The sequence below is a fragment of the Meleagris gallopavo genome, chromosome 24 (assembly GCF_000146605.3).
Source record: "Meleagris gallopavo isolate NT-WF06-2002-E0010 breed Aviagen turkey brand Nicholas breeding stock chromosome 24, Turkey_5.1, whole genome shotgun sequence".
Lineage (NCBI taxonomy): Eukaryota > Metazoa > Chordata > Aves > Galliformes > Phasianidae > Meleagris > Meleagris gallopavo.
The window spans coordinates 3511651-3524141 of NC_015034.2; the positions used below are offsets into that span (position 1 = coordinate 3511651).

Here is a 12491-nt window from a genome sequence, read left to right on the forward strand (position 1 = left end):
AAAAAAAAAAAAAGGGCTTCCAAGCAATGTGTCTTGGTTTAATTATTTACAGCGATGCTTGATGGTCTCATTACTGGGTCATACATGACCTCTGGGCAGTGCCTTCATCCTTCCAGATTAATAAGTTATTGTGACACAAATAACTTTGGCAATTATTTCTTCTTTAGAGACAGAGAGATATGTACTTTTTGCTCAGGAAAAGGTCAATTTTGGCACACACAAATGTCCTTTAAAAACAGACAGTATCTTCATACTCAAGAGGCCAATTATTCATTCTTAATTCATTTTTTTAATCTTAGTTTCTGTTTTATAAGACTCACATAAGCTGTGAGGGGTTATCTCTATCAAGGTCCTTTGTACAAAAAGCCTGAGAGTATTTTAACACATAGGCAAAACTGTCAAACTGTTGTAAAGTATATATAAAGTATATTGTTAGGAAGTACCCATTTTTAAGGCCGTGATTCTTATTCCAACTTAATAAATTAACATGTTCCACCATTTATCTCCAGAACTCCCTCACAACATAGAATTATCCATTCTCCAAGAGCAACCACGCAATCAAATATCTGTTTTCTGGAAATAACAAGTTTTTGCAGGAAAAAAAAAACCACCCAGATCTCAAATTGAAAAAAGTGAAAGCATTACAGAGATTGAATTTAGCATTCTTTTAGAACAGAAACAGTGAACTATACTATACACATATATAACGACCACAGGAATTAAATGCTCATCAAATAGCACAAGGCAGACTCCTACTTGAACCTGAGACAATAGAGTGGAAGATTCCATTATTGTCTCCTGAAATTAACCAAAATTGAGTGTTCAGTCATTTTCCCTGATGTTAAGACTAAATTTCAAATTGAGATTTTTTCATCACGATTTTCAGCTGACACAAACGCTGCCTCTCAGCAAAGGAAATGATGTTCTTGGCCATGCCCTCCTAACACCCTGAGATGCTGCATTATGTAGGTGTGGGGAACACCCATCAGAGGGCTGACAGAGAGGGACGCTCTATTATTTTCACAGATTAATTTCAGCATCTGATCATCCCCTTTTGCACCTCTGACTTTCCTTCTCAGAAGGAAAGCGCTGTTGAAAGTTTTCACATTCAGTGGTGACAGGTTCCTTCACCCTTGGAACACAACATTATGAGCCTGCCTCATCTGTTCCCTGCAGTATTGAATCAAAGAATGGCTTGGAAGGGACCCACAGGGACCATCTAGTCCAACCCCTGGCTCTAGACAGGACCACCCAAACCCTATGTTTGGAAGCAGTGTCCCAACACTCTCTGAGCTCTGGCACGTTGGCCATGACCTCTGCCCTGTTCCATGCTCATCACTCCCTGGTGAATTTCTTGGTGACCTTTTTCAGGGAGGGCAAACTCTTGCTCCATCAAGTAACAGTGCTCAAGAAAAGCATTCAGAGAAGGGAAGCTAGTTGCATTTCCCAGCAGCTGGGGAAACTATATTCAAAGGACAGAAGTTGATGCAGAACCTTTCTAGGTGGGACATTAGGAAAAACTTCTCCAAGAGAGTGGACAGACACTGGAATGGACTGGCCAGAGAGATGATGGAGTCACCACCCCACAGGTGTTTAAGAAATGTTTATATGTTATCCTGAAGGACACAGTTTAGTGGGCAATATTGGTAATAGGTGGATGGTTGGACCACATGGTCATGGAGGTCTTTTCCAACCTTGGTAATTCTATGATTCTATGTTTCTAAGTCGGGGGAGGAGGCAGGGAGAAATAGTCCAGTTCTTCCCACCTCTAAAGAGCTCTAATACAAGGAGGAGGTACTTGTATTTAGCTGGAATGCTTCACCTACCACTGGTACCTGTTAAAATCTCATTCATTGCTTTTAGTGCCCATTCCTGCAGTTGTTTGTCAATCTAAAGAAGCCCATCAATTAGAGTTAAATTCTCACATAATTTAAGATTATGCTCAGCAAGAAATGCCTTGAGGGGAAAAAAAAGCAAGACTGCTACAAGAAATTACGTGATCCATAACTCTTTAGTCAACACTCAATTGTGATTATGAATGCCTTAAAGATGCTGACCTACACTAGTTTGAGGGGAAAAAAAAAACAACAAAACAGAGCACCATTACCAGCAAAAAGCAGCAAATAAAGCATGGGAAAAGAGACAGCAAAAACATCACTGAGCAGGTACAGTGGGATGAACCCAGAAATGTGGTTTCTATTTCTGTCTGCACTCTGACAAGTTACCCCCCCTACCTGTTCTCACCTCTCTTTCCACTGAGGCAAAGCTTTTCTCTTGCAACTAGTTACATATGCTGTGCATCTCAGATAAGGCAAAGTACCTCTCAAGAGAAAGTCCCTATTAAAAAGAATGGCACAAGTCACCTGTGTTGTCTTCTGACCTCTATTAAGACTGGTTTATTGAAGACATCCTTTGAATTTCAGGCTAAGCACCAATATTAGCATGCTGAGAAATGTCTAACAACTTTTCTCGCCTCTGCTTGTTTGGTAAAAACACGGTCCTTAGGGAACATAGCACAGAATAACACAGGAATCCATGCAAGCTCTTCTGGGGTGAGCAGCATTTAGCAAGTAAATAAGGTTTTCTCACGTTTATAAAAATATACTTTGGCCCATTTTGAAATAATTCTGAAACAGCTGCTTTGGTCTCTTATTTAAACATAGATTACAGTTGTCCAAAAACCTGCAATGCTTAAGGAAATATCTTTTGTTAACAAGTTTATTTACCTGAGAGATTGGAAAAGTTCCCTCAAGACTGTGTTCGATCTTACAGGTTTTTATTAAAATCCTATGTATGTAAAGCCTTGTTTTTATGCTCATCATCTAGTCAAAGCACTTAAATAGCTCCTAAGGGATGCTCAGTCTGTCCTACGCATCATACTGTACATTCACCAGAAATTATTCCAGGAATTCCCTTTTCTTCTCCCCTTTTAGTAACAGTGGGAGTGTTGTGCTGTTTACACGGGTGGCCAAAATAGATGCCAACATGGCAACTAAAATAAGCCAGTTGTCAAAATTAGGTACTGTATTAAAAACAAATAAAATAGGGTGAAAGTGTAGAAGAAAAAGCAAAGACTAAGAAACAGCAAAGCTTTTTTCCTCCCCTTTTCAAGACTAACGGTTTGCACAAGGCAAGTGTAGGCATCAAAGCAACAGGCATTCCAGGCTTTCCCTTGCTCCAAGTATCCCATTAAGATGTTAAAGAAACAGCACATGTCTTGAATGAGAATTCAGGAGCAAAGGGGAGTTCAACGCAAAGGATGGCTGTTGGATGAGACAGGAAAATTCCTGGTTTTGGAGTACCAGCTGTGAAGCTTTGGGGAACTGAAATATCCACTGTAATGTTTTCCATTACCTCCACATCATATGTTTTTGTGAAACTTGCTTCTGCTCTTTCATTTTCCCGACAGCAATGATGAAAAGTTCCTTTCAGACTTTCAACCTCACAATCTCAGATCAATCCCTCAGAACTCCAAGGCTATGACTTGCATCCCTTCAGATACATTTCCATTAAAACGCAGTTACCTGAAGGATTAATAACACATAGAGCTCATCTACCAGCTATATCATCCTAACGTATACCAGAGATAGAGATCTGAAGAAAATGGATATCTGGATTCCAACTTCATCAAAGATTAGCGGTACTTGCCAAACGGGGTCCCTGCTTATTCCTGGCTTAGTTATATTAAAGAGAGATGTATGCATTTGAAATACGCTTTTCATTTGAAAAGATACTGTAAAAACATACCTGAGTTCATCTCCTCATTACTGCCACTGACATAAAACTTTGTCAAAAGGGACATCCTGCATGGGCAACTTTGAGCCATCTCTCAGGGAAGTGAGCACGTTACAATAATCAGATCATGCTGTAATTTACTCAACACACATTGCCTGCCTCCCTGTAGGTTTCAAACCTATAATAATGGGCCACTTGTGTGCAGAGAAATAGGATGTTTGTCAAAAGGTTCTGCATATTGCTTTCATTTAGACCTCAATTCAGCAAAGCATTTAAAGCAAGCTTACCTTTAACATATGGTTAAACCCCATTGAAGCCATTCATACATGCTTAAGTGCTTTACTGAAGAGGACTGGAAGTAAGCACATTCAAAAGCAGAAATACGAGTTACGTATTGAATGGGCCAGCTTTCTACAACAATGCAGAATTATTCAGTCTGCTGTTATAACTGCAGTGAACTCCTTTTTGCACCATCACATAGAAGAAATCTGCTTCTCAAAAAAAAGAAAAAAAGAAAAAACAACCGACCCAAAAGAGTCCAACAATGAAACAATTGTTTTCTAGAGCTCTGGGAAGCATCTGCTCATTGGTAAAATATAAATGCATCGTAAGTGACCATACGTGGCCACATTTCTCTCCTGTTTTATCAACTGCTGCCTTGTAAGTTTTCTTAATGCGCAGTTGCCCCACATGCAGAAAAACAGAGCAGAGAGAGCCCCATCAGCCACAAACTAATTCCTGCCAGAACTCTAGGCAACAGAGTCATGCTCAGCACAACACTGTCTGGATTAATTAGCTTTGCTCAGAGGCTGAGTTAACTAGCCCATGCACTGCCATATTACACACTTTACAGCTTTTAGATGAATCAAGCTGCTCCAACCTGCTCTCCACCCTGTGGGCACAACGTAGAATGTGTGTCCCCCAGCAGAGTTAAAAGCCAGTATGTTAAGAAAACTGTATGAGGGGTTCACATAGTAACCTTTGCAGCACTAACAGGACAATGATTAGAGCATCCCAATCTGTAGGGACAAACAAGAACAAAACATCCTTGCAGGAAGGAATGCAGAGGATAATAACAGCATTGATTCTAGCAGGAAATATTAATTCAGGACATTCAAATTTCGGCCATTTTTAGCACACCCTCTTCTCTCACCCTCACCTCTACTATCTCCCTGTTTGTGTTCCTTAGCCTGGGTGCTCTTTGTTAATCTCAGTGCTGCTTTACTGGACAGATGAAAGCTTCATTTACATGCCTGTAGCAGCTGTAGTGGAATTAATATTGGTCTCATTATCTTAGCTTAGGACGTACAAGCCACTGGTTTTGCGGTGCATACTGATGTAATAAAGAGGGGAAGAAGGAAAAGAGATCTGGCTATTTTCATTACAAATGGTTTTGTAAGATAAAGCAAAGCGTGGAGGAAATCCTAGAAAGGAGAGAGTTAATCTGAAGTAATACTCTGAAAGCTAATAACACCTAATGCAATTCATTAAAAATAAGATCTGTTGAAGTACGCAGCCTATGCCACAGTAGTTTTAATTAAAAGGCAGAAGTGAAATCATTTATTCAAATCACCCCACTTAAAAGGTATGGCCCACTTCTGAAATATTCATATTTCAACATCTATAGTATGGGCATTATCAACTCCAAGACTTAAAAATTCAAGAGACTATCAAAGAGAAGATTTATCTGTTTTCACTATCTAATGAGTCTGTAGGGTTCATTTAGGTCACCTTTTTCAAGCATTCCCCTAAAATTACATAGGAAAAAAATCACTGTCTTGGGAGGAGGAAGTTTTAATAAACATCAAGTAGCTTGCACACTACGAAAATTACCAAGTATCGTGGCTCTGTTCCATGACATGAGAAGGTGTCTACTACTGAAGAAGGGAATGGGATGTTTTAGTGGATTTTAGTAGTAAGACCATGACTCTGCACTCCTTCACAAATCATCTACAGATATCACTGTCACAGCAACATGCTCTCCAACAAAGGAACCTGCAAATGGAGATAAAAAAAACACAACAAAACAAACAAACAAAAAAAAACATTAGAAAGCAAGACACTACTTAAAATGAATTGGATTTTCCTCACTCACTAATTATGCCATCTTCTGAGATCAACTGGTATAAAAATGAGGTCTGATTCACAGCCTGTTCAAGTCAATCTCCTCATTGATTTCGATGGATCTAGACCAATCCTATCAGTATGCTGTGAATCATCTAACAAAAAAGGATTTAAAGCTGACTACACAATGAAGAAATATACCAATTGTTTAATGATTGATGAGGGAAACGTCAGATAAATTATCTGCCAAATTATACTAGTCCATCTGTTACAGGATTTTGCATGTAATAACAGAAGGAAATTAATTATACCTAGTCCATATACAGAAACATTCTAAGCTGTTGAAGCTCAGCTCATTTCATAATCAAGTCCAGCATCATTATCTTCATTATTGAAGTACAAAACTGAAGCATTAGTGGAAAGGCTCCAGTAGTAGTCAGAGCTCTTAAGTGTGTAAGTGACAGTGATCATCAGAATATATAAACCCTGTATATCGAAGATGAACCCATTTCAGAAAAATGGTCATTCATGAATTTACAGATGAAGGAACCCAAAAAAATTCCTCCTGCTGCTGCTTGCTGTTGGATTAAACCAGGAGCAAACATGAACTCTGAAGTTCTCAAACTCAGTATTAGAAGTCCCTGAGTTTCTTCTCTTGCTAACAATGTAGTCCCTATTTGCTAGCATCATGTTGTAACACACACACATACATTGTGTACTAACAGTGCTGCTAAAAGGGGAAAAAACCCACCCTGTAAAACCGAGAACGTCAGTAAATATCTGTAGGCACCATCTGCCACCAACCTCTTTTCATAAATCCATCTGCTGTTAATTTTTCTCTTCCCCAGACCTGTCTGGTCGAGTCAGATGCACTCAGAATCCAAAGGCTGAAAAGGTCAACTGTACTAGTCATTTGCTCTCTTTTGTTGAGGTGCTTCTCTCATCCCTGTTTGGAAAGCAAAGATCACCACACTTAAAAATTTGGATCAGATGTGGAAACATCATGGGCTGCATGAAATGATAAAAGGTTCCTTTATTCATAATTGAAATTAAATATCTGCAATAAGCATGCTGCCAGCACTGTTGCAATAGGAATGGTTTGGCTTGGGTTTGTGTATTCACTCTATTTGGGTAAGAAAGAGATGGGGAAAGACATCGGGTGAAAACAAAGAGAAGAGTAAGGAAGGAAGTGAGGGAGAGAAAAATATACAACTGTCTGTTCCTGACATATTGAATCCAAGAGATGTAGCACCACTGACAAAATGCTGCTTTTGTTCTCATCACCTGGGGAATGCACGCAGCAGTGCCAATGGAAAGAGTTTTGCTGGCATTTGCTGTAGTTCTACACTGAGAATCTGCAGATACAGGTTTGCAGAAATAATTGCATAAACATCAATGTCTCTCTGCTTCCTTCAAATCCTGAATGTTGCAGCTCACGGATATTATCCCTGCTACTTTCCTTGTTACCTCCACACACAATTCAGGAACACAGAAAGCAAGAAATTACAAATTAAAGAAAGTTTAGATTTTTCATCTGATTACTTCAGCCTTATTCCTATGCAAGTGAGACCTGAATGAGAAATGCACAGGAATTCTATGGCAGTAAAATAATCTTAAGCATCTCCCTTTCTCTGGTAAGAATTCAGCATCTTTCTTGCCATTTTCAGGTGAGAAAAGTGAGGGATGTGGAAATAAGGTGCCTTTCCAACACGCTTATCCACACAGTGACAAGCATCATCCAGAAGAGTGGTAACCTCAGATCAGAATGATGGCAAATGCATAATTAAGAGCAATAACGTGGAGGGACAGCAAGAATCACCCATGGGCAGGACAAGCAGCGTTCCTTTCTACAGCACCTATAGTAGTGTTCAAGTCTCACTGTCATACTGAAGAATCCCCAAGGAAGTGTACAGGTTCTTCACTGTTTGATCTACCAGCTATGATCAACGTCAACAAAGCTGTGAAAAATGGTTCTAAAAAACTTAAGTTACAGAAGATAATTTCCCATTAAGGTAGCATGGCCTGATTTCAGTTATGGAAATAAATCAGTCATAAAAAAAACAAAGTTATTTTGAAATAATTTCTGGCACAATTTAGCAATGTATAGAGCTAAAAACCTACTAACATACACTGATTTTAAATAGTTTGAAATACTCCTTTCAGAATTGCCATAAATTTACATTTCAGTCCACTGAATTTCAGTAGTTGCCAGCATCAGGTATGGTGCAGTGTTTAAGAGTGAAGAAGTGGTGTACTGTGTACAAGCTCTGCTAAATTTTCATAGCAGTGCCTGTAGAGTAGACCAGTACAGTCCTTTTCTTTATGAACTAATCCTGTTGCTAGTAATAGGATTAGCATCAAGAACAGATGCAGAGTAATTCATAGTGCGTTTTATTCAGATACAAAACCGTGCACAACAGTTACTTTAACAGTAAAAGAAAAGACAAATTGATGCCTACTTATCTCAAGGATAATGAAATCGTGCATCCTTCCACGATGCATTCTAGGCTCAGTACAGGAGCACACAAGACAGAATACTTGTATGGGGACAAAGTAGGTGCAGCCATTGTTGCACTACAATGGTAGGTGGCAGAAGACTAAAATATTTCATACAACATGTTTCTTTCCTGAAAGAGAGCCTTGTTAATGTATTTTTTGACTGTTAGTGGAAATAATACCTTTGCTATTGACTATCTTAAGGCTAGCTTAAAAAAAAAAGAAAAAAAAAAAAAGACTTTTACTATTACAGTACATACAACTATAATACCTATACATCCAGTTTGCTTGCAGTCTGCTCTCTGGAATTTCTCCTGTCCTGTTCTTTGAGAAATTGTTGACCAGTAGACTTCTATCATGTGTTTCAAAGAAACCGAAACCACAAATCACGATTTCAGAATTTTCCATTTTTACCTGCTATACAGTGCTACAACTCAAAAGAACTTCTGAGCTTTCACCTTAAACTTTGGCTATCGATGCCCCTGCTTCACGATCAATCAAATAATTCAAATAATTAGTTTGTTATCCCCAGGTCCTTTCTGGGTGCTATTACCCACTGTCAGGAATCAACAGGAGAAAAAGTCTACACAACCATCCTCTGGACTTCTAAATGAAAAATTATGATGACAAATTTAAGAACATTAACAGTTAATTTTAATGTGCAACATGTTCACTAACAAAAACAATAAAAAGAGAGAGCTCTGAGCTGGAAAAGGTATTGCTTTTGGATAAGCCACATTGTAATATAAAACATCTTTTCAATTTTGTTGTAAACTAGGTATAGTGTACAGAAAGAAACCATCACTTTGGTTCTTTAATTTAATCTTTCATTTCACACCACAATGCCTTAGTAGGGTGAGCCAGCCAGGCAGACCATCAATAAATGGAAAATGAGGTCAAGTGATCTCTTAGGGAATCTGAGTTCATACACAAATCCCATAGACTGGAATCACCAATATCAAGCTATTATCAACATTTTTGCCAATGAACTAATAAATAACTCTTGGTATTTCCAGCATACTTCTCACTGAACAAGCTCTGTGACACATTAAATGCATTTTAATTAATTAAGCCTTCCATAGGCAGAGAATTACAAATACTTTATGACGTAAAACAGATTGACCATCGTTAATTACATTAGAGAACCTCAGAGAGAACCTATTTGAAGTCCAAGTCCGTGGCTGTAAGGACAGTATATAAAAGGACCTGAAGTTTGAAGGATCTGAAATTTAAACGCGAAAAGGAGAAAAAAGAGAAAAAAATAATACACTGTCCTTATTTTAAGATGAAGAATGGATCTGCAGTGATAAAAGACAAGATGGGGGAACAATATTTTAATAAATGCTTACCATTTCTGAAAAATCAGACCATGTATTTCAGGCTTTCTAGATAAGCTTCTGTTTTTCCATCTCCTATACCCAAGTATGCTAAAAGCCAGGAAGTCTGCTATCACCAACTCTTCCAGAGTGATGGATAATGCCTTATCAACATCACTTTCTATTCCAGACCAACTTCAGAGATGAATGTCTCTTCGTTTCAGGCCTCTCTGTAGTGCGAAACTGTTCACATGTAGCACCCGCAAAAAAGGAATGACGCACTTCAACTTTAATTATCACGTGAAACGAAGAATAGCACAAAGCACAATAGAAAGTAGGTATTCATAACAATATTAGTGATATCTGGTCATTCAGCTCCATTTTTATTATATATTCTTGGCATATATCCCTTTTTAAAATTCTGAGCATTTTGCTTAATATCATAAGCTTTGGGAGAAGTTGGCTTCTTCTGCACTGAGATTCTTTGATTCAAAGATCTATTTTATTCTCTGGAGGGATGCCACACATGTTCATTTTTCAGTTATTAATTTTTGCTAACAGTTCAATCTCTGCAAGATCAAAGATAGCTTTTCTATTTAGGTCAGCCATATTTTTTCCCAAAATGAACCAAATGAAAGTTTATGCACAGCACTATTAAAAAAAAAAAAGTCTTCAAGACATTTGCATGCTCTGCAAGAAAAGAAAAGCGAGTTGAAAGATCAGTGTTATAACATTTGTACATTTGTTCCAATAAGACTCATCCCAATAAGGAAAACCCAAAAGCTAAATGTACACAGGTTCACAGGCCTTATCTTGAATCTCTTACACTCTGCTTATACAACTTACTGTCAGCCTTGACTTGTCTTCTTATCAAGGAGCAAACATTATGTGGTAATCCTCACCCGAGGTCAACTTCATATCTTTACTCACAGAACTTTCTGAATCCTCTTCCCAAAAAGTCCCTAGAATTACACTGAATGAAAAATATCTCAGGCAATATCACAACTCCACTTTTGTTTAATACCAACAACATTATCCGCCAGCAAGAGAGTTGTCCTGACTTCACATCAAAAAACAGCAAAGTCAGTCCTCTAGAACTGGTTCATCTACAAGTGCAAGGATTTGGTTTTGCCTTAATTCCAACTACTTCACACATAGAAACATAGAATCTCCTGGGTTGGAAGGAACCGCAAGCATCATCAAGTTCCAATCCCCACCACAGGCAGGGCCACCAACCTCCACATTTAATACTAGACCAGGCTGCCCAGGGCTCCATCCAACCTGGCCTTGAACAACTCCAGGGATGGGGCAACCACAGCCTCTCTGGGCAGCTGTTCCAGCACCTTACTGCTCTCCCTGTGAAGAACTTTGCCCTAACATCTAATCTAAACCTTCCCTCTCTGAGCTTAAAACCATTCCCCCTTGTCCTATCGTTATCTACCCTTGTAAAAAGTTGATTTCCCTCCTGTTTATAATCCCTTTTTAAATACTGGAAGAAATACATATAAGGCTGAGCAATCTTGCCCTTGATAATACTCACGACATGCAGATTGCTAACAGGAAAATCAATGTTATTTTGGCAGCTAAATATTTTGTGGCATCCATAAGTCAGAACTTTGCATAACAAAGCCACTGGGGATGAAGCTCCATAAATTCAACAACGTCTTCGTGCTTCACTTGTCTACTGCCTGAGCTGAGCACTCACTCACTGTTTTCTCTTTACCTGCTGTACCACAAATACAAAAAAAGAAAACCCAAAAAAACCCACACCCAACAACAACAACAACAACAACAACAACAACAAGAGTGCAGTGGAATGGACATACCTCTTCGGAGTAGGGTATTTCCAATGGAAAATGCAGCCCTTGTCAATGCGTAGCAAACTCAACTTTTAACCACAGTTTTATTTCTTCCAAGGGGGGAGCAGTAAATAAACTAATTCATCACATGAGTGTTACGCCTTTCTAACATTGTTACACTATCAAATTATTATATCGTAAAATTAAAGGGGGTTTCTACATTGCATACTTTTAAGGCGAAATCAGGCACACATTTTTCCAGTAGTTTTACTCCCTGCATGAATACTATGGAAAAGAAAAAGGAAGACAAATGCTATTTAATGCTGTACTTCATAACAGACCAGTAGAGAATACAACGATCTCATCTTCGGGGTGCAGCACTACCTAAAATTTTCTAGGCACGCTTTTCTTCTGGCAACGTAAACCTTAAAAAGAGCAGCAGAAGTGAGAGTTGGCATAGCACAGAAAGCAATTTAGTAGATTATCATAGCGCTAAATTGTACCTCCAGAAAAGCATATGTGGACGTTCCAAAAATAATCTGACAGTTTATCAAAAGTGGCAGCCACTGCCCTGGGTCATCAGCATAATAGCTAGGAAGATATAAACCATATATCACTGATAGAAGTGGATGGTCAGATTGCAAGGAGATGGGGGCAGGGAGAAAGAGAAAAGAGGGACAGGATAATTAGCATGCCAAGCTGACGATGACCGGGTTGGTGTGGCTATAGAATACTAATGCAGCTCGTATACAAGGAGAATCAATTTGAAGTGCTGTTCCCCTTAAAGCCTTACTAAGGAGTAAGGCTGTGTCAACATACCTATTACCAAATACTTCATTATAGCATATAAGAGCATATGCAAGAAGGTGGGCCTTTTTCTTCCCCTACTATTTATCCTCCTCTTCTCCAACCATCTATTCTCTTCCCCATCTCTCTCTTTACTGAACAAAACCAGATTTTTTTTCCCCCTGATTTGTATTACTTCAATTAAACACACTTCTCTTTTTTGTCATTACAGGAGGGAAATGATAATGGGAGTTAACAACATTAGAACAGGAAGATTTTTCTTTTTTTTTTTTTT

At 38.6% G+C, this 12491-nt stretch overlaps 1 protein-coding gene across 2 annotated transcripts in view; it reads right to left on the minus strand.

Annotated features, from left to right (window-relative positions):
- Positions 1-12491, minus strand: part of LRRTM4 (leucine rich repeat transmembrane neuronal 4) — a 235090-nt gene that overhangs the window by 216617 nt on the left and 5982 nt on the right. For both annotated transcript variants that reach the window (XM_031556765.1, XM_031556766.1), the window contains exons 2-3: positions 6604-6745; positions 5569-5730 (exon numbers count right to left, since the gene is read on the minus strand). The gene's annotated coding sequence lies outside the window, so the exon portion shown is untranslated. The remainder of the gene's footprint in view (positions 1-5568; positions 5731-6603; positions 6746-12491) is intronic.